General features: G+C 43.1%; 1 protein-coding gene across 1 annotated transcript in view; it reads left to right on the top strand.

The window, feature by feature from the left end:
* LOC126259424 (uncharacterized) overlaps positions 1-22,963 on the top strand; it is a 263,301-nt gene that overhangs the window by 48,900 nt on the left and 191,438 nt on the right. The window lies entirely within an intron of this gene.

The following is a 22,963-nucleotide window of genomic DNA, read 5'->3' as shown; positions in this document are numbered from 1 at the left end:
ATTTTTAATATTTTGAAAAATTGGAAAAATGTCATGTTACCGCTTTGAGCTGCTGATAAAATCCTTTATCTATACAACCAGCCGGCCGCTGTGGTCTCGCGGTTCTAGGCGCTCAGTCCGGAACCGCGCGACTGCTACGGTCGCAGGTTCGAATCCTGCCTCGGGCATGGATGTGTGTGCTGTCCTTAGGTTAGTTAGGTTTAAGTAGTTCTAAGTTCTAGGGGACTGATGACCACAGATGTTAAGTCCCATAGTGCTCAGAGCCATTTTTTATACAACCAGTTTCAGTCGTCTGACCAGCATCAGGTTCATAAAAGTAATCACGCCATCATGTTAAGCGAAATATAAAATAGTTATCGTCAGATGATTAAATCAAGAATAACACAGTGTTGTTATGTCGTTAGTCTATAAGAACTGTACTACGTAGTGTACATATTTATGATGAAGCTGTAATCGGCATTAACACTTTGAACAAATTCTTGCCACCCATACGTACTGCAATTTTTGCGTCTCCAAATCCCACTTAAAGCAATATTTTGATTCATGTCATGAAATATAATGAATTGATTCACACTGAAACCTCTCGACATGAGTGTAGTTTCGTTTCGGTTAGATCGAAACACACGCGCCTCATCGTAACTGTATCTGAAGAACGCTGCTCACCAACTGCGACTGATTCAAATATTACGGTCAGCGCGCGCAGCACGAACAACGATAATTCATAAACCACGGTGAGCAGGTTAAGTTTATTTTTACTGCTAAATACAACTTAAACGGAAGTTGCTGCATAACTATCGACACTCAGTGTGAACCAAACTAAAGAATAAGTTAAAAAATTCCGAATATCGCAGTTTACAAATACACAGAAGGGAACAAAAGATTCGTACTTGACAATACTGCATTAAAGGACAGCTTACTGTAGTTGTTTCATACCTAAATAACACATCGTTGTAGTACGAAACACTAGTAATTCACTAAAGGATGTAGTTTACACATAAAAATTAGTAAACACTATTCTTAATGTAAGTTGGGTGTTATACTGTTGTTGGAAGTGGAAAATATTAGACGGTTCATTTTTCCTTTCGAATTTCATAAATCGTGTATTGGAGAGTCCTTCGATCTTCTTCGATACGTATGAAAATTTATTCGGTACAGGTAGACTGCAAAATATCATGGTTTAATTACATCATGTAATCGTATACGTTTCCTAATGGCTAAATATAAGTTTTTGTGGTTGCAATCGACCACAGAGAACTCCTTTTGTTACCGTTCTTGAATTGCCACTGGTTCTTCGCTTCATCACTGTGTAAGTTCAGTACTTCTTGATAGGTATGGTATATACTCGTATCTTCTGCTACAAGTTCCTCACAAGGAAATGCAGTACATAAATACTGATATTTTAGCTAGAATGATGCTCCATATTCTATAGGAGCACGCCTACTGAAACAGTGATATTTTTAGTGTTGAGAAACATTACAGGCAGGAGAATCTAGGCGTTTCTAAATATATCCCTTGCATTCACGAAATGCTGCTTCCACCTCCGGAAATAAATTGGAAGTGTACGTCGCTGCATGTTTGTGTTTCGTTTAGTGATTCAGCAGTCGTTAATGGTTGTCGTAAAAATATGTGGAGATGCCATATGTCATCCTGGAGAAGTAAAGGGCATCGCCGGTTACATTAGTTACCTAATGCTATGCTTCTCTCATCTCTCTCTCTAGCTCTCTCTCCCTCGTCCTATTCCTCTCCCTCTCTCTTTCGCTTTCTCTCTCTCTCTCTCTCTCTCTCTACAAACACACACACACACACACACACACACACACACACACACACACACACACACACACTGACTCACTCGCACAAATCATAGGTGACAGCCAAGTTGTTTATTCGAGTGATTGCTAATAGAAATCACGACACTACGATCCACAGTTTACATCCATTTGCTGATCGTATTCCAAGATCTGACATAGCGACCTACCTGAAAGAATACAATCTTCTCCAACTCAAGGGGCAAGAATTTAGAAAACAGATCGCACGAAAATCAGCTTTCAAGCCCTGCACAACGTATCTTAAAAACCATTAACAGAGGTCACCAACTGGTGGTGTTTTTAGATTCTCGTAACACATTAGGTAAAGTGCCGTTAAAGATAAAAATATTCGGGGGAGAATAGTGAAGTTTTCAACTGCATCAAGAATTTTTTCATACGTAGAATACAGTCTCTTTTGTTATGCTTAAAAATTCCTGACAGCTTAAAACGGTGTGCCGGACTGGGACTCCAACGTGAGACTTTTGCCTTTCGCTTAAAAGCTGTCGGGATGAAGTACTGGGAGAAGTAAAGCTGTGACGGACTGTCGTGAGTGGTGGTTGGAAAGCTCAGTCGATAGAGCTTTTGTCAGCGAAAGGCAAAGGTCTCGGGTTCAAATTCCAGTCCATCGTACAGTTTCAGTCTGTCAGGAAGTTTCAATATGCAGTCAGATTTAACCGTTATATCAGCCTGACAGAACTAGAGCTACACTCCTGGAAATGGAAAAAAGAACACATTGACACCGGTGTGTCAGACCCACCATACTTGCTCCGGACACTGCGAGAGGGCTGTACAAGCAATGATCACACGCACGGCACAGCGGACACACCAGGACCCGCGGTGTTGGCCGTCGAATGGCGCTAGCTGCGCAGCATTTGTGCACCGCCGCCGTCAGTGTCAGCCAGTTGGCCGTGGCATACGGAGCTCCATCGCAGTCTTTAACACTGGTAGCATGCCGCGACAGCGTGGACGTAAACCGTATGTGCAGTTGACGGACTTTGAGCGAGGGCGTATAGTGGGCATGCGGGAGGCCGGGTGGACGTACCGCCGAATTGCTCAACACGTGGGGCGTGAGGTCTCCACAGTACATCGATGTTGTCGCCAGTGGTCGGCGGAAGGTGCACGTGCCCGTCGACCTGGGACCGGACCGCAGCGACGCACGGATGCACGCCAAGACCGTAGGATCCTACGCAGTGCCGTAGGGGACCGCACCGCCACTTCCCAGCAAATTAGGGACACTGTTGCTCCGGGGGTATCGGCGAGGACCATTCGCAACCGTCTCCATGAAGCTGGGCTGCGGTCCCGCACACCGTTAGGCCGTCTTCCGCTCACGCCCCAACATCGTGCAGCCCGCCTCCAGTGGTGTCGCGACAGGCGTGAATGGAGGGACGAATGGAGACGTGTCGTCTTCAGCGATGAGAGTCGCTTCTGCCTTGGTGCCAATGATGGTCGTATGCGTGTTTGGCGCCGTGCAGGTGAGCGCCACAATCAGGACTGCATACGACCGAGGCACACAGGGCCAACACCCGGCATCATGGTGTGGGGAGCGATCTCCTACACTGGCCGTACACCACTGGTGATCGTCGAGGGGACACTGAATAGTGCACGGTACATCCAAACCGTCATCGAACCCATCGTTCTACCATTCCTAGACCGGCAAGGGAACTTGCTGTTCCAACAGGACAATGCACGTCCGCATGTATCCCGTGCCACCCAACGTGCTCTAGAAGGTGTAAGTCAACTACCCTGGCCAGCAAGATCTCCGGATCTGTCCCCCATTGAGCATGTTTGGGACTGGATGAAGCGTCGTCTCACGCGGTCTGCACGTCCAGCACGAACGCTGGTCCAACTGAGGCGCCAGGTGGAAATGGCATGGCAAGCCGTTCCACAGGACTACATCCAGCATCTCTACGATCGTCCCCATGGGAGAATAGCAGCCTGCATTGCTGCGAAAGGTGGATATACACTGTACTAGTGCCGACATTGTGCATGCTCTGTTGCCTGTGTCTATGTGCCTGTGGTTCTGTCAGTGTGATCATGTGATGTATCTGACCCCAGGAATGTGTCAATAAAGTTTCCCCTTCCTGGGACAATGAATTCACGGTGTTCTTATTTCAATTTCCAGGAGTGTATATATAGGCGATATATAAACATTTTCACTTCACGAAAAATAGACATGCTGTAAGCCCTGACTAAAAGATGAAATAAATATTGGCCGGCCGGGGTGGTCAAGCTGTTAAAAGCGCTACAGTCTGGAACCACGCGACCGCTACGGTCGCAGGTTCGAATCCTGCCTCGGGCATGGATGTGTGTGTTGTCCTTAGGTTAGTTAGGTTTAACTAGTTCTAAGTTCTAGGGGACTGATGACCTTAGAAGTTAAGTCCCATAGTGCTCAGAGCCATTTGAACCATTTTTTTTGAAATAAATATTGGCGTCAGTCATGTCCTGCATAACTCATGAATAATAAAATATTGAAGGTGAAGTGGAACACTCATATTTAAGTCTTTTGATGAAGGTAGCTGAATACGGTACACTTGTACTACCATTAGGGATGTAACAGTGAAGTGTTTGAGATCAACACCGAATTGGACAAACACGGGACCGGGAGATGACGAACGGCATTCAGGGTTTCATGCTTCATGAGATGCAATAAACTCAAAAAATGTTGGCGTCAGATCACAAATGAACACCTTTAAAATACCAGGAAACCGTTTTAAAGATGTAATTTGTGTTATTATACAGCTCCCTACGAATAACTTAGAGCCCGTGAAACTGAAATTAGACTAAGCTCGTACAGTCATAATACATTCATTAATGATACCAGATGAAACCATAAATATCGTACAATAAGAAGTTCTCTTTACCAAGAATTCTGCAGTAACAATCAGAATGTAGTTGTGGAATACAGTAATTTGTGATTGACAGGATATGTAGCTCTGCGGAAGGAGCAAACTAAATATAATTTTTGGTTGTTGATGCAAAAACTAAAAATAGTTTCCAAATAATCAGCACAATATAAACGGAAAGCAGGAAAATAAATGCGGAAGAACATAATGTAACATGTGAATTATATTTCTTCATTCACTAACCAAACGCCAGCACTACACGTATGGGGAAATTGTTAAACTTTAACGGTATCTGTCCCATCACTTTCGTCTTCGGAAAATAATTCATACGAAAAGAAAACAGGATTCAGTATTCACTTGAAGTAGCAGCAGTTATTGTAGTATGTTTTGCTGGTAATCGTCTTCTTCGGGTGAGCGAGTTATATCTAGTCGGATCCGCCTTTCTGACTTATGAAAAGTGTAAGAGAAACGAGAGAGTACTGAAAAGTAATGTCTTCGAATTATTTTCTGTGAAAACTCTTAAAGCTCATTAAATAAAACAATATTAACATCCTAAATCTTTATTCTTTATATATACACATTTATTTCTCAATATAGTCACAGAATCTTTGACTCTGTTAACGGAACCACTACCTTTCCTCTGTTTGTGGCGCTTCATCACTATCAAAGTGAAACCTTCGAAGGTATTCCTTAAGGCATAGAAACGGATTAAAATCGGATGTAGCCAAGTGGGAACTGTAAGGAAGATGGTCGATGATTGTTTCAGACGTCGCAGCGTGTTGTCTGGCATTCTCATAGTGAAGGAGAGGGTGCTCATGTGTGGACGAACGCTTCGAATTCGAAACTCACGCAAGCCGTAGCACCCTTTTGCAGTACGGACCGCAACGCGACGTGGAGGAAGAGAGTCAGTGAGGCTCTGGAAGGTACTGACAGGGCAGTGGAGCCATGTAGACTCCAGTTTTCTCTGTTGTGGATGTATGGTGAAAACATCCGATCGAGATGGTCCCACAGATTCTCGATTGGGTCTATATCCAGAGAATTTGGTGGCCAGGGGAGCATGGTAAACTGGTCATTCTGCTCTTCGAACTGTTCACATACTTTGCGAGCTGTGATAAGCTGCATCGTCCTGCTGGTAGATGCCATCGCGCCGAGAAAAAAGAAACTGCCGTAACAGGTGAAGTACATTGATGAGCTAAAGTAACGAGCTCTCATCTAATTAATCGATCTTAAGCACAAAAAATTCCGTTCTGTAGACTGTTATGAGCTGGATAGCCGATGTCTTCACACTGTACGACATACTTGGGTTTATTCCTATTCCATTTTCTTGAAGAATGTTTGCTTAAATGTCTCTGTTGGCACTTTAATTAGTCTAACTTCGTCTTTGCGGTCAAATCGGGAGGGATAGGTTGGTGGTTGTAATTTTTTATTGGATCCATCACTTAGTACCGGTTGTTGAAAAATGTATGCAGGCTTCGAGGGATAGTTGGCATCTACCTTTAAGCGTCTGAAAGTTCAGGTCTTTCTTCATCTCCGTGACGTACTGCCCTTCGTTTTGTATCTTCAAAATCCTCAATATCCTGTTTGGTACGGGTTCCATTCACTTTACAGTTGAACGAGTATTTTGTAAGCAGTCTTCTTTGTAAACTCGTTGCATTTTTCCTGTATCCCATCAGCGAGTCGAAGTCTACAACCTGCTTCATTTACGACTGAGCTTACGTCGTCCATCTATTAGAGATTCCACAAATTGATACAGCTGGGTATTTATAACAGTTGGCTGATTCCGGTTGTGACTCATTGATGCTGAAGTTACAGGATATTACGTTTCTGCCTTTTGTGAAGTGCAAAGTTTTATATTTCTGAACATTTAAAGCCAGTGGCCAGTCTTTGCACCTATCTATGTACCACTTCGAAAATTTAGTTATCCTCTGGGTACGTCAGTGGCAGCAGGGTGTTTTCTGCCCACAGCAACTGCGGGGTGCCCTGTCCACAATAGTACCAAGCAGGCAGCGCCCACCCCCACTTAAAGCTGCCCGTTTCCCTGGGGAGACGTATATGTCTTAATGAGAATCACTGACAGAAGGACCGTGAGACAACACCGGTAGTGCGCTGTTACAGCGTGAAAAACGAAAAGCTTTTGTCTTAAGCAGACAGGTCCATACTCACAATATAATAGCGATGAAGTAATAACACATAATGAAACAATATCACATAGTGATATGTAACAGTAATGTTACGGAGAAGGACTATGGGGCTGGGTCAAGGTCGAGTGATTTTCCCAGGATGGTTTCCAGCACCTGTTAAGAAATAAACCTCTCAAGGTCTTGGTAGGAACCAGCACCTTACAGCAAGTGCAACCAGCGTTAGCAAGAAACAGTCAATGGAAATGTCTGAATTCTGTTGCTGAATGGCTGAAGCGGCTACATGTTAAAAAAATTCAATAAATCTCCTGTTTTCAAAAAGACCCTGCCCGAAAAGGCCATTTATGCCCAACGGTAGCGACCGGCCGCCGTGTCACACTCAGCCACAGGCGTCACTGGCTGCGGATATGGAGCACACTGCCCTCCCGGCCGTACGTCAGTTTACGAGACCGGAGCTGCTACTTCTCAATCAAGTAGCCCCTCTTTGCCTCACAAGGGCTCAGTTCATCCCCCTTGCCAACAGTGCTTGGCAGACCGGATGGTCACCCATCCAAGTACTAGCACAGTTCGACAGCACTTAACTTCGGTGATCTGACGGGAACCGGTGTGTGGTGTCTACCCTTTGCGACATGTCAGGAAGAACAGACATCACGCATTCATATAATTCATTTGTCTCGAAGGACAATGAATCCACCACCTTCAGTGTGGATGCACAATTTTGTTCGAATTCCTGCAAGAATCTCAAAGTAGCGAACATTGAGGATATGGACGGGGTCTGTGGACAGGATGCGCTAGGTGGGCATGCCGAGATAGCCTCCGCAGTTTAACGTAACTGTCTAATAAGCAGGAGATCCCGCGTTCGAATCCCAATGGGGCACACATTTTCACTCGTCGACGCAGCTGACATCAGTAGCTTCTTCCTTTCCTTCATTTCTTTCCCCTCTCCTCCTTCAATTTACATAATTTTCTTATACTATGACTAGTAACTATGCTCTCGCAGTAACAGGCATTAATTGGAGGAAGTAAACTTAAATGCAGACATTTCCGCGCGGTCGTCACTGCCCGGATTATGCCTATTTTTATGTCTGTAGCTTCGCATCGGCGTATTTCCGACCTATAATTATCGGGAAAATTTCTCGCGATTCCACGACCCCTGCTCTGCTCTTAAACACTCTATATATGGGCACGTACACAAACAAATGGGCAGTAAACAAATTCTGAGAACCACAAGAGTGTTACAGCTATAACAAATCTAGGGACTGGTGTCGGATACGACAAGTTTTGCGATCGTAGGGATCTCTTGAGCGTGTTGCTACAGGAGCTTAGCAAAGTATGCGGGCAGCGTTCGGTGGTCGGTGTGTCACACGCTAGCCACGCTGCCAGAGGCCACGGCTGGGAGTGGGAAGGCGCGACGCCGGGTTGCGGCAACACGGACCCGGCCTGCGTTTGCGTCACGAGGAAACTAACTGCCTCTACCTGTACCTGCCGGTGCTCGCTGCATGCAAAACCTCCAAGGCAGAAGTGTCTCTCTGACGCGCTGTGGGACTGACTTGACGCGCGTCTCGCACCGTGCACAGAACTTCTTGCTTGCCTCATACACCTACCTACATACACAGCTGACCATTAAAACTGCAACATCAGAAGCATAGCAAGTAACAAAATTGTACTTGTTGCATGTATACAGTGTAGCAGGAAGAATAAATGATTAAATCTGTAAGTGATTTGGGAGTATAAAGAGTGAGAAATTTATCACTCGGGGCTGCCCCCAGTGCCAGCAACAGTGCATCAAATCCGGACCGGCTCGGCATCGAGTCGTACGGAGTTTGATTGACAGATACTAATGTTTCATTCTGCGTTCCTGCAGCTCTCTGTCCGAGTTGGTCTTAGACGCTGGTGAGTCGTAGCGTGACATCCAGCAACTCAGCACCAGATGTTTTCAATGGGTAAGAGATCTGGAGAACATACCTGGCCACAACAACAGTCGAACGCATCCGGTGTCGATGTATGTCAAGACGGCATCTTGTAGAAAATATCACGGAGACCTCGAAGGTACGGCACAGCTAGCCATCGGCTTCAATACATCAGAAATGTAAGAGCGCCTGTCCAAATCACCAGCTATGCGAACCATAGGTGATGGCGTTGAACCACCACTGGCATCCAAAACCATTACGTGACTCGGTGGCTCAGTGGTAAAGCGCCAGTTCTCAAATCCAAAGGCCTCAGGTTGGAACTTCGGTCAATTCTAGGTTTATTATCTGTCACTTGTCACTCCTTTCACCTCTGGCTATGTTTGTTGATGTGAAAAATGCCGACTTGCATTGTGGTTCCGACTCCACGTTTAACTGTACGCATTCCATGTACTGGCTGGGTAAGTCAGTTCAGAGGTCGGAGGAAGGAAACGGGATACCACCAACCACAGGACCGTGCCTAGTGAAGTTCAGTGTGTTCAAAATAATCTTCTGCTTGATGACTGCTGTACCGTATCATCATGCTAGGTGCTGTGCCCGTAAGGCGATGATGAGCGCAGTCTGGTAACGTTAGTTCTCCTCGGTGCCTCGGTCCGCCAATAGTAACGCAAAAGTGAGACTCCTCGAGAAGAAGACATAGTGCATCACTTGTGTCCATTGTTGACGTTGTGTGTATCACTCTCGGTGAGCCTTCCTGCAGCCGCCTTAAAAGAAAACGCAATAATAGTCACCGTGCTGACACGGTACTCCAGACATCTTCATACTGTCCATGTCGAGGCTCACGAGAGAGACAGGCCTTGGCGCGTATGTCACAGTGAACGTGGGTATGAAGAGAGCCAGCAGCCGTCGCGGCGGGCAGAGATGAGTTTAATAATTCTTGACTGGGCCTTTAAATGTATACAAGCTCTCGATAGCGCAGGACAAAGTTAAGTGGATACCTTTTCAAGAACGTATCGATTTCCCGTCGGCTCTGCACGGAGCCGAGCGTTCACGAATTGTGGTGGCAACGCGACTACTGTGAAGTCACAAGTTTTGTGGGGCTCGTATTTCGCGTGGTCGCCGGCCCAAGTGGATACTGGTCATGTTGCAAAGAAGTCAGTTTCCTGAGTCAAGGTACGTGACTGGGCTGTAGGATTTTCACTGCCTAGCGATCAAAATGACTGTTGCATTGGGTTCTGGTTCCGTGGGGCTTCGCTGAGTGCGGAGTTCTGAAACCAATAATTCTGTATTTACATGGTAGTCGTGGGATCTACGCCGACGGGAGCAGCAATATCTCTGAGCGATAGAACACTGTAGATTACAATCCTGCCGCTATCGAATTCCGTCACGCTGGTAAATGTCTACTCTTCTTACACGAAACATAACACGATCTTCTCACAAACAACCAGAACTCAAATGCGACTTCTCGCTGATAAACCCAGTATGTAACCTGTAACGTAGCTAGATTGCCTTACTTCTACTTTAAGCGGTTGCACTGTAACGCTAATCTCTTGCATATCCAAACACGCACTACCTTACATACCGATTTTACGTGCGTTGCTTTTTTGCTTCCTTAGTGCTGCAATTATAATGGCCAGTAGTGTACACAGACGTCATCCTTCCCTATTCCTATTAAACGCTTCTCCATTTAGTACTTCATCCATCGCTTTAATTTTTAACTTCCCCATATGTCAAACACAAGTTTAAAAAAATTCTTAATGCTTTTTGAATAAAACGAACGTTATTAACATTCCACATCTTTATTCTTCATGTGTAGATATTTATTTCTCAACATAGTCACCCTGGTGACGAACACATTTCTCCCAAAGAGAAATCAGTTTGTTGATACCCGTTACTGTAGGAGGTTTGACTTTGTTAATGGAGCCATAACCTCAGCTGTACTTCCAAGCTTCATCACTATAAAAATGAAGTCTTCGAAGGTGTTTTGTAAGTTTTGGATACGGATGAACATCGCATGAGGCCATGTCGGAACTGTACGGAAGATGATCCATGACAGTGAATTCAAGGCGACGGATTATTGCAAATGTCACAGTGCTCGTGTGTGGTGTGGCGTTGTCATGCTGGATGAGAGGATGCTCCGTGTGTGGACGAACTCTTTAAATTCATGCCTTGGGTTTTCTGAGGATTTCTCACACACCGACGTAGTTACGTTAAACACCGCTACATTACACGCTAAAATTCGGAGGCGTCTAGCTTCAGAAGACTGCATAGACGTGAAGAGTAAAGATATAGAACGTTAATAACTGCTGTTTCATTTAAAACGCTCTAAGAATTTTCACATCAAAAATTCGGAGAAATTAGTTTTCAGTACGCGCTCGTACTTCTACTTCCTCCTTCCCAGTATAACCAAGATCTACATTTCACTCCTATGTTCTGGACGTGCAGTTCCGAAACCGTCTTTCTCAACTGAATGCTAGTTTCTGATACCAGTAGAGCTGTATTGAAAACTATTTTCTTCTCCGGAGTCCATCAGATTTCCCGTTCCTTGCTGAGGATAGTAATACTTTCATTTATCTTACTACTATATCTTTCGCAGTTCCGATATTTGCCAGGTGGCTGTTTTTTTTACTTTCACTTGTCACCGGAGTTACCTTAGCTCTGTTTATTCTTAACCAAAATTCTGTGTAATATAGAGCTTCCAGTCGATTCAGAATTACTTCTCTGCTTTCGGCGATCTATATCTACACTTTACAGCTGGTATCCACCAGGATCTGAAATTCTCTTTTGCTTCATTGTGTTTTCGCCAGACAATACTACCAGGATTGCAGCATTCTATTGTACTTACTTTTTGTACCGCCTTCTGTAATTACACAAGTATAGTGAATGTTTCCATTATTCACTCGCCAGCTGGGGCTACTAGAAGCTTCTGTACGAGGTCTGAATTGATTATCTTGTACCTTTATCTTTTCTGTAACCTAACCGATGTTCATCAAGTAGAGTTTTACTCTACTATTATTTTTATGTTACTCTTTCCATGGTCGTCCATTACATTTGTTGACAAGCCGGTGTAGTGTCTACATCGAATGAACAATAAGTCTGAGAATGAGAATGAATGCTTCAGCCAACTTACAGCCATGTGAGATACAGTATCTCCCAAGAGTGACCTCAACATCCACTGAACAGTAGACTGTAACCATTTTGTCCCACATTCCAATCCCCAGAACACATATGCTCCCACAGTTGTAAGCAAAAAGTATAAGAAAAATATTTGCCAGTCTTGAGATAGGTGGGACTACAACCACGACAAACTGCATGAACTATACATATGAATAACGCACGTGGTAGAATGGACAGGCAGTAGCCCTAGTTGAGTGCAATAAACAAGTAACTTTCGCTTTTAATATTTTTTCGAAAGATACTGCTGCTGATTTCGTCTGTGATGTCGGGAGCTCAGACAACGGAATTTCTCCTATTTATTTATTTATCGTTTGGTATGAATGGTACTGTGGTTATTTAAATTACTCCAGTGAAGAGCTGAGAAAAGTAACTTACATCAAATTTTACGCTTATTAGCAGTAAAATGTGAAGTAAAATGAAAAGCATAATGTACAATGAAATGGACTGTAAAATGACCAGTAAAAATAAGCTGTAAGAGGAGCCAATAAAAAGGAACAATAAAGTGAAGAGTAAGATTAGCAGCTGAACGAACATTAAAATCAAGAAGAAAAAGAACACTGAAATGAATAATAAAGTAAGCAATAAAAAGAACCATAAAATGAAACATAAATTTACACTAAAACTGACAGTTGATTAAGGAAGATGGACAGAGAGAATAATTCTTTAACGTTAATATCCAAGCAATCCAGCCAGAAACCTGCAGTATCCTTTAGTTCATACAAATCTGTTTATGGTCCCGTGTACGCCCTGATGTTGTAATCACTCACAATATTGTCCACTGTATGGCGCATGGTACCGCAGTCACACTGAGGACTTGGGGATTTGCCTCATTTGCACAGAAGGTCCTTCAAACTAAATGTGATGTTCGAATCCTGTTGAGACCTTTCCATTGTCAGGAGGGAAGTTCGAACCCACGAGGTCTTTGGACGGGGTCATGAGTGGACCAATGAATAGTCAAACTATCGGCGCTCCACTCTGTCCATCCCAGATCACTGATGTTGAAGTCTGTGGATTTTCGCGGCTTTTTAAAGCTTCTGCTGGTTAAAATGAATAGGAAATTGTCCTGCGATGGAAGGAAACATTTGAGGCATGCAACTCTAATAATTCTTTGTTAATTTTATTTGCAGTATTTGAATTTTTTCGAAAGAATGCTGCAATTTCTTAACCCTTACACAAAGAGCGGGAGTGTTTTTTCTGATTTAAACGGCGGTGACAGAACTTCACTCCGGGAAGACAATGATATAAATCTGACTTATACTGCAGCAGTATTTCATGTGCAAGAGGAAAACTGTAGCGTTGGCCGGGTGTCATTAAGAAATATATTCCATACGCATTCGAAACTATAAGTTTTTCTCCTCGCTTAACTGTGCATTCGCATTACGTTACATCAAACTTAGACGGTGTAGACTATGACAAACCGAGTGTAGGAGGCACCAGGGCAGGTGATCGCTACTTAAGATTTTTGATTTTTGAAGAAGCAGTGTTTATAGTAACCCTTTCTGTCGTATTTCGTCATATGTATCATGGGCTAAGTTTTCCCTCAACTTTCAGGCTGTAAAAGCATTTGGATTTTCAGGAAAAAAAAGTTCTGTCCGAGAAAATTTTTGTGACGACCTACTCTGACTCTGGGCTGGTTGTGAGGCGTATTGAAATGGGAGAGAAGAAATTATTTATTCAAAAAAGTTCTATGAGGAATAAAACAGTAAAAGCAATAATTCGTCCCCGAGCAAGGTGGCGTAGTGGTTAGACACTGGACTCGCATTCGGGAGGACGACGGTTCAATCCCGCGTCCGGCCATCCTGATTTAGGTTTTCCGTGATTTCCCTAAATCACTCCAGGCAAATGCCAGGATGGTTCCTCTGAAAGGGCACGGCCGACTTCCTTTCCCACCCTTCCCTAATCCGATGAGACCGATGACCACGCTGTCTGGTATACTTCCCCAAACAACCAACCAACCAATAATTCGTCCTTAAGACCAATTTAGACTCTAACACAGTAATTTAAGTACATATTTAAAAATGTCCTGCATTCGCCTAGTCACATTCGAGCGCACTCCCACGTATAAAAGGTATTTGGCCCTGGGGTACGTAATTTATGAGCCCAGTTCTTACATTCTCTAGAGTGGATCTGTTTATATCACAGCTTTAGTGTTAGAAATGGTTAAAAAAAAACTAATCAGAAACAGTTATCACCATCACCCTCTTGTACACTAACTGAGATTTTTAGTTCCTTCTTCTTTTCTTATTTCTTGCAATCTAGTTATATTCATTTGCTTTTCCAAACAGATATTTCATTACATTTTTTATTTGTGTTTTCGGCTAATTTCGATAAATCTTTTAAAATTGCTATATCTCTTTTTCGGGAGGTATTTATCTCTGTAGTTGCTTTGGTAAATGTCTTACTAAAAGAGGTGACTTTGCAACTTTCTGGGCTCGGGTGTCATTACAATTACAATTATTTTGTAAACGTATATGGAAGCTGTTGGTTTGACAGAACAAGAAAGTTGCTGTGTAAGCTTTTCTGGAAAGCAGCTTTCGCAGGCAGCTATCTGTCGGTAACATAGCTAGCTACTAAATCCGTATCTGTGAATATGTCGCAATTGAATGGATACATTCCCTGAAATCTTGAAAAAAATATTCGATGGAATCATTGCAGGAGGATATTCACGGAAACATGGTAACGGACATTGTAAATAATTTCATCCACTTCCCTGCCGTCACAGTTGAAAAATGTCTTGAACGGCCCAGAGAGACTGCGGTGAAGATGCTGTGGCTTATGTGTACAACGTCGGGAGGATGATAGCAAGATGACTGTACTGCATCTATGAAATTAAATCCTTATGTGCTAAGATGGGAGCCACGGTTTTGTAAAAGTGTGGTAAACTATTTGATGATCAACTGCAACTTTACGAGATGATAATGTCTCCTTTTTTGCCTTCCTCACTACTGCAAGTATGATGTACGGAGCAACTTCTCCTCGGTTTGTCTTTCCCATGATTTCTCATCATTTTTTCAATGAAAGCAGCTGCCGGTATAGTTGGTCAGATGTGACATCCGTCTTCGAAATTTTTGAGACAGCCAACTCAAACATTGAGACGAAACAGTCCTTAGAAAATGTAGTCCATCAAGAAAAGAGGTGGCTTACAAAACACTCGTTCTACCTATACTTGAGTATTGCTCATCAGTGTGGGATCCGTACTAGGTCGAGGTCGACAGGGTTATTTGGTAAGCATGATAGCGTTACTGAGATGTTTAGCAAACTCAAGTGGAAGACTCTGAAAGAGAGGTGCTCTGCATCGCGGTGAAGCTTGCTGTCCAGGTTTCTAGAGGGTGCGTTTCTGGATGAGGTATCGAATGTAAAATTAGAGATATTCGGGCGCGCACGGAGGCTTTCCGGCAGTCGTTCTTCACGCGAACCATATGCGACTGAAACAGGAAGGGAGGTATTGACAGTGGCACGTAAAGTGCCCTCCGCCACACACCGTTGGGTGGCTTACGGAGTATAAATGTAGATGTAGATGTAGAACAGAACTTGAACATGAAATCAATGTCGATATGAAACAATGTTGTGCAACTGTTATAAAATTATAGAAAATACTTACAAAGTGAACAATGCGAACAAATTATATCAATAACTGTAAGCTTCCAGCTGAAAATTTTTTCGAAAAACTGGCGCCAGGGCGTAGAAGCCGCAAACACTCTACTCAGAATTTTGCGACCTTGCTGGTGTTTGAGTTTAGATCGCAGGAAGAGCAGCAGGCGCAGCAGCCACTGAGAACTGAAACTTGGGACAACCAACCCGTCTGGCAGCCTGCCACGGTACCCCCTACCTCGTGAAATTTCACATTTGTTCTGGGTAACCTTCCTACTCACGTACAGGTGAGTACGTTAAAGTTCATGGCTTATTCCGCATAGGCGAGGGCCTCCATGTTTACGCAGCGTTCAGAGTTTTGTAACACCTGCTGGCGCTGCGATGCGGTGAAAGCCTAGCGGGGCGCGCGCGCGTCGTCCGGCCTTTAACCTGTGCTCCCGGTACTCAGCCAACCTGCCCATCGGGTCCGGCCCAGCACCAGGGAACTGGAGCAAGCAGGCGCCGCTGCACCTCTTCCTGCTCCATTTCAGGGAGCATCCAGTTTGGATTCACGTGTTTCAATCCCCTGAGATACACCGCATTAGCCATTTTTCGTAGATGGCAAAAATTGTTCTTTTGATTTTCTGCATGAAATACGAGGGGCGTTCAGAAAGTAAGCTCCGATCGGTCGCGAAATGGAAACGACTATGACAATCCGATAAAGCTTTGCACAGATGTGTTGGGTAGTGTCTCTAGTATAACCCCAGTTAGCATCACGTCGCTCTTCTCATTTCTGAGCTCGCAGTGAGGGCGTAAAGATGTCTAGAAAATAGTGTCTGCCGCCAAGTACGAGGGCTGGTGAGAAATTTCGCCTGAAGCTATGCAGCTAACATTACATAACTGTCGTGCTGTTTCTTCTTCAAGACAATTCTCAGCCGCATTCTGCAGGGGCAATGAAGATGCTCCTGCATCGTTTTCAAATGGAAATGTGAGATTACCCACAATACAGTCCGCAATTGTCTCCCCCTGAGTTTCATCTCTGGTCACATGAACCGCTGTCTTTGAAGACAACATTTTGACACAGACAACGAGGTGTAGGCCAGCGTGGAGAATTGGCGGAAAGCACTGGCGGCTGCCTTCTATGATGAGGCTATTGAAAAGTTGGTACAACGCTATGACAAAAGTCTAAGTCAGAACGGCGACTACGTAGAGAAGTAGCTGAAAGGTGTAGCTAATTGTTACAAGTAAAACATTTCTGGTGTTCACTGTGGTTTCAATTTGGCAATCAATCGGAGCTTACTTTGTGAACAGGCCTCGTATATAGGGTGCTCAGAAACAGTCTGAAAAGTTTGCAAGGGTGTTGCAGGGTAGGTTGTGAGGAGAGATAATCTTTAAGAACAAATTTCAATGCACTGCGCCGTTTCCGAGTTGATTAACATTGAAGTTAGCCAATCAAGCCGTTGCATGCGCAGAATCAAGCGTTCCGCCAGAGACGGTATCGCCAAACAAGTTCTTCGTTTGGTTTCCTGCGAGGGCGAGTCAAATGAAAACCTTAAATATTTTTTAAAAATATTATTTAATGTGCAGAAGTGGTACAAAGCTGCATCACTTTTCAACATAATCTCCCCCATGCTCAATGCTAGTCCTCCAGCGCTTACAAAGTGCATAAATACCTTAAGAAAAAATTTCTTTTGGTAGTCCGCGCAACCACTCGTGCACCGAGTGGCGTACCTCTTCATCAGAACGGAACTTCTTTCCTCCCATTGCGTCTTTGAGTGGTCCAAACATATGGAAATCACTTGGGGCAGGGTCTGGTGAGTATGGTGGATGAGGAAGACACTCAAAATGCAGGTCTGTGATTGTTGCAACTGTTGTACGGGCAGTGTGGGTACTTGCATTGTCATGTTTTAAAACGACAACTACTGACGGCAATCCATGTCGCTTTGATTTGATTGCAGGCCGCAGATGATTTTTTAGGAGATCTGTGTATGATGCACTGGTGACAGTGGTCCCTCTGGGCATGTAATGCTCCAAAATGACGCCTTTTTCGTCCCGAAATAGAGTCAGCATAAAGTTCGCTGCTGATGGTTCTGTTCGAAACTTCATTGGTTTTGGTGATGAGGCATGGCGCCATTCCTTGCTCGCTTTCTTCGTTTCCGGTTGGTGGAAGTGAACCCAGGTCTCGTCCCCAGTAACGATTCTTGCAAAGAAACCATCACCTTTTCGTTCAAAGCGCCGAAGAAGTTCTTCACAAGCATCAACACGTCGTTCTCTCATTTCAGGAGTCAGCTGCCGTGGCACCCATCTTGCAGACACTTTGTGAAACTGGAGCACATCATGCACAGTGTGGTGTGCTGACCCATGGCTAATCTGTAAACATGCTGCAATGTCATTCAGTGTCACTCGGCGGTTTTCCTTCACTATGGCTTCAACTTCTGCAATGTTCTGTGGAGTCACAACTCGTTGTGTCTGGGCTGCACGAGGAGCTTCTTCCACTGAAGTCACACCGTTTGCGAACTTCCTACTCCATTCGTAGACTTGCTGCTGTGACAAACATGCATCACCGTACTGAACCTTCATTCGTCGATGAATTTCAGTAGGTTTCACATCTTGACTACGCAAAAACCGAATAACAGAACGCCGTTCTTCCCTGCTGCAAGTCGCAAATGGGGCGGCCATCGTTATACTGATACTGCGACGGTATGTCTGCATCTGCACCATGCTGCCACCTACAGGCCATTATGCACGCTGTTTGTAGCACGCTTACCAACTTACAGGATAACGGCGCGAAATTTCGATTTGTTATTACAAATTTAAGGTTTTCATTTGACTCGCCTTCGTAGAAACGAGCAGGAGAGCGATACAAACATTAGACATGGAACGGTAGTAAGGATCGAACCCCAGCCAAAGGCTGAGCAGTCTCTTGCGCTGTCGTCTACACGGAGCATTGGCAACCTTTGGTGACCTGCTGGCCTGTTTCACACATTTAATTAAGCTCGCCGGCCGCCTCGACACATGAGGCGACAGCAATACTCTTACGGCATGAAGCCAAAACTATAGCGTCCGTGACAATGTTGACCGGGACTCGGATACGACGCGACGTAACTATTTTTTTCTTAACAATTATTTCTCCGCACGACCTCGCTGCAACAATTTTACTAGCTTTTCAGACTGTGTCCGACCGCCCTGTATAAGGAGCCGATCATAAAGTTTCCTTTCGAAGGCCGCACTGTTCAGTCAGGTAAAAGTGCCCCGATCATTGAGGCAACTATCTCATCAACACACTACGTTTGAGCTAAGCGTTTGGTAATAAGCCGTGTCCTTTTTGCTTGAAGAAGTGCGTAACTGCTCGCTGCACATTCTCGTCCGACAGGAATCGTGGGCCCTTCAAGGCGTTTTCTAAGGGACCGCAGGTGTGATAATCGCTTGAGGCGAGATCAGGACTATAGGACTGGTGCTCGAGTGACTCCTGCTTGAGTTGGCAGAGCTTCTACGTTACGACGTTTGCGATATGGAGATGTGCGTCATCATGAGATAGCAGCATCCCTTGTCGCAGTTTTCAACAACGGTGGTCTCGACACACATGGCGCCCCGTACTCATTCTTCGTTCTCCGGTGGACGTCTACCGGCGTTTGTTCTTCGGTCGCCAAGGAAAGAATAACAGCACGTTGATCCCGTTAGGACGCAGTTGGTAATGACGTCGCCAAGGTTCAGGTCCCTGCTTTTACCGCATGCACTTCAGAAAGACACCAATACCAACCTAATCCCACGCCTACATGTCGGTGCTTGTATGACCTCATCGGAGTCGCGCTGTGTTTCATACACACTTTTTGATTGCCCCTTATATTAAGTCACTAGCTCAGTGGCCGCTGCTTCGCTCGCGTAGACCGAATGGCATGCAGAGATTTTTTTGTTTTTATTTAATCGAATTTTCATGTTGTTCACAAACTGCAACAAGCTTTTCACCCATGGTCTTTTGCGTATGTACTTCTGATCAAAAAACGATTCTGGTAGCTGGAGTCCAAAGTTTTTGCTGATCATGCCGTTTGCGTTCTGTGAAGATATTTCCATAGCAGCTTCCATCCCCTAAAAAATATTTGTTGATATCTAACTGAGAAATGAAATACCAATTTTCATAAATTAAGCTTTAAAATATGTTAATGTAACGGAATATTTTCTTAAAAATTTTCATCCCCTATTGGACTCGCTTACGGTTTGGATTTCCAGAACCACTGCAACACATATTTTTTTGTTTCTAAGTCAAATACCAGTTGTCATAGATGTAATCTTAAAAATCCTTTAGAAGTTCTTTAATAATTATTTATTAATAAAAATTACCCATTATTTTACCTCCTTATTGGTTGAATTTCTAAAAATGATGAAACCCGTATTTTTTTTATTTTCTGAGTGAGAAATACCATTTTTCATTGTTCTAGCTGCAAATTTCTCTTAACAGTGACTACATTAAAAAAGCCTTTTATCCTCTATTTAACCCTCTCAGGAGTGGGATTTCGGATAATCACTTCTTAAACAGCGCCTAAAATAGAAGATCCACACCCTCCCCAGACTTCAAGTTTCTATCCTTCGCAGTTTGGGCTGGACGATGATGAGTCAGTGAATCAGTCTGACCATATTTCACCCCCTTAGGAGCTGAATTTTCAAAAACAGTGAAACATGTTCTTTTTTTATCTCTAACTGAGAAGCCAAATACCACTTTCCAAAGGTTTATCTTTAAAAATGCTTTCGCAATGAAATATTTTCATAAAACGTTTCACCCCCTTACGGGTTGAATTTACAAGAACAGTGACTTGCATATGTTTTACTTCTAACAGAGAAGCGAAATACAAAATTTTCGTCGGCGTAGCTCCAAAAATGCTTGCACAATTAAATATTTCCACAAAAACTTTCATCCACAGTTTCACCCCTATACGGATTGAACTTCCAGAAACAGTGAATCTGCACTCTTTCATTTATAACTAAGAAGCCAAATTTAAATTTTCATACACTTAGCTTTAAAAATGCTTTCATAATAAAATATTTTCCTAAAAAGTCTTATCCCCTATTTCACCCTATTATGGGGTAACTTTAAAAATATTTTAGTAGTTTTTTTAATAATGATATATTTTCAAAAAAGTTTTCACCCACTATTTCATCCCTGTAGGGCTAAATTTCCAAAAATGCTGAACACATTTCTTTATTTCTGACCAAGAAACAAAATACCAATTTCCGTAGGTCTAGCTTCAAAATTGCCTTAATAGCGACCTTCATCTCCTATTTCACATCCTTCAGGATAAGAATTTTCAAAAATCCCTTCTTAAACGATGCCTACAGTATAAGACACATATCTTCTCCAAATATCAGGTTTCTATCCTTAGCGGTTTGGGCTGGACGATGACCAGTTGGTCAGTCAGTCAGGCATTGCCTTTTGTACATAGAGATTAAGCATAAAATGCTTAATGCATTTGTTTCAGAGCCAAATGAAAGTAAACGACACCAGATTTGTAATATTGTGTGCCCTCTTCTTTTATGTATCCTAAAAGAAACTTTTTTATAGTATTCTGTGCTATATGTGCATGAGTATTGGCATCATGCTGTTATTTCGGTCTCGGAAGAAGCGTTGTCAGAGTTTTGTGAATTTCGTGTACATCAGGCTTTATTTTGTACAGTGCTTGTTATTGTGTTGTTTTGACTTAAAGCATTGGGATTCATATCAGTATTTATTTACCCTACACGTTTCAGAATTTAGTTCGTATTTTCAGGTGTTTACGTCTTGTTGTTGTTTCGATATGGTGTTCTCCACCCCCAACTTCCTCATTTTAGCCTAGCTGATGCATCTCGCATCGATAACCATACATTTTGTATACTCAAAATCTTCAACATGGCTGCGAATCAGCAACTGTGTAAATCTGAAGATATTGAAAAAAATCAGCGAATAGTTGAAAAAAGAAAAAGGTTTATTAGCTGTGTAAATCTGAAGACATTGAAAAAATCAGCGAATAGTTGAAAAAAGAAAGGTTTATTAGCTCTTGAGGTAGGTTTCGATATATCTAAAAATATCTTCTTCAGAAGGAGTGAGCCTTGTTACATCACGTGATAGTACATTAGATTAGCTGAAGCCGAGCGGCTCTTGTGATATATAAACCTGACTGTTGGCCTCTGTTTCTGGCATGATGTACACTCAAGATTTCAGATATTTTATCCTGTGACTCTTGTTATAATTTTATGGTGACAAGAGCCTCTGCCTGTGGGCATTTACCGGTGGGCATTCATTATCAAGTACGCTAAATGTAATCTGGCTGCTATCTGAAGGCATGGCTTGGGATTTTTCTTGTTTTTGTTAATTTTAATTGTGACAAGAGCACTCGGCTTCAGCTATTCTAATGTACCATAGCCATGTAACAAGGACCACCCTTTCTGAAGAAGATATTTTTAGAAATATCGAAACCTAGGTCAAGGGCTAATAAATCTTAGCTTTGCAAATGGTTGGCTGATTTTTTCAACGTCTTCAGGTTTGTAAACTCATATTTGGATCTGCCCCTGCGATTCTTTCATTCTCCCATCACTTCAGTTTCACTTACACACATCATAATACGTGTCCAATAATTCAGATTCGTTACGATATTTATTAGCAATATTTTATTCGAATCTCGTGCCCTAATTTTGTTTCTGTAATTGAATAAACCTTTCGACAATGGATAGAATAAACGAATAGTGTTTTTTCAATCCATTGTGCATAATGTACTTCATCTAACCAATCATCAAACAGTATTGCGATGACGTTTTTTGTCTGCTGCGGTCTTATCAGTTTCAACAGCTTGTCACAAGCGTCACTGGTGTAACCACTCACCATCGTGATAACGGCTATAATTTTGTTATAGAAAACACAGCTTGACATCAAAGATATTACAATGCATCCATGATTCGCCGCGGCATGGTGTTCTTTTTAACTGTTCACGGACCTTATCCCACGCACTTCAGGTGCGTGGTCTGACACAAAATTGCACATGTGGGGAACTGGGAACCCTGGAACACATAGCCCTGTTCTCCGAGATTTATAGAAACATCAGAGATACACAACATAACCAATGAACGCCAAATGTAAGAAGTCATTAGGAAAGTCGATCAACGGGAGCATCTTAACAAATTAGTAAACGAAATTTCTAAAACAACTTCCAGAGAGTATCTACGTACTTGGCATGCGGAAGACAAGTATATGCAGGAAAACGGGAAGAAGAAGAAGAAGAAGAAGAAGGAGAAGAAGAAGAAGTAGACGCTTAAATAGTAGATGTCTATTAAATCCAGACAGGTCTATTGTATATAGATATATTAGGCCAAATAGAAATTGGTAATTGTTACCTAAGTGTCACATTAAAACTGTACGTAAGTACAAGGTTTTAATGTTAACAGTGTCGGTGAATTTTTGCCTCATGCACTACAAACCTGTACAAAACCGTGGTTCTGCGTATAGTGCACCCAACAAGTTGGATCTACCTTAATTAAACTGCTCTACCACTAACACG

The sequence above is a fragment of the Schistocerca nitens genome, chromosome 5, assembly GCF_023898315.1.
Source record: "Schistocerca nitens isolate TAMUIC-IGC-003100 chromosome 5, iqSchNite1.1, whole genome shotgun sequence".
NCBI lineage: Eukaryota > Metazoa > Arthropoda > Insecta > Orthoptera > Acrididae > Schistocerca > Schistocerca nitens.
Note: the sequence above shows the minus strand (reverse complement) of the source record. Positions and strands in the feature narration are given on the sequence as shown.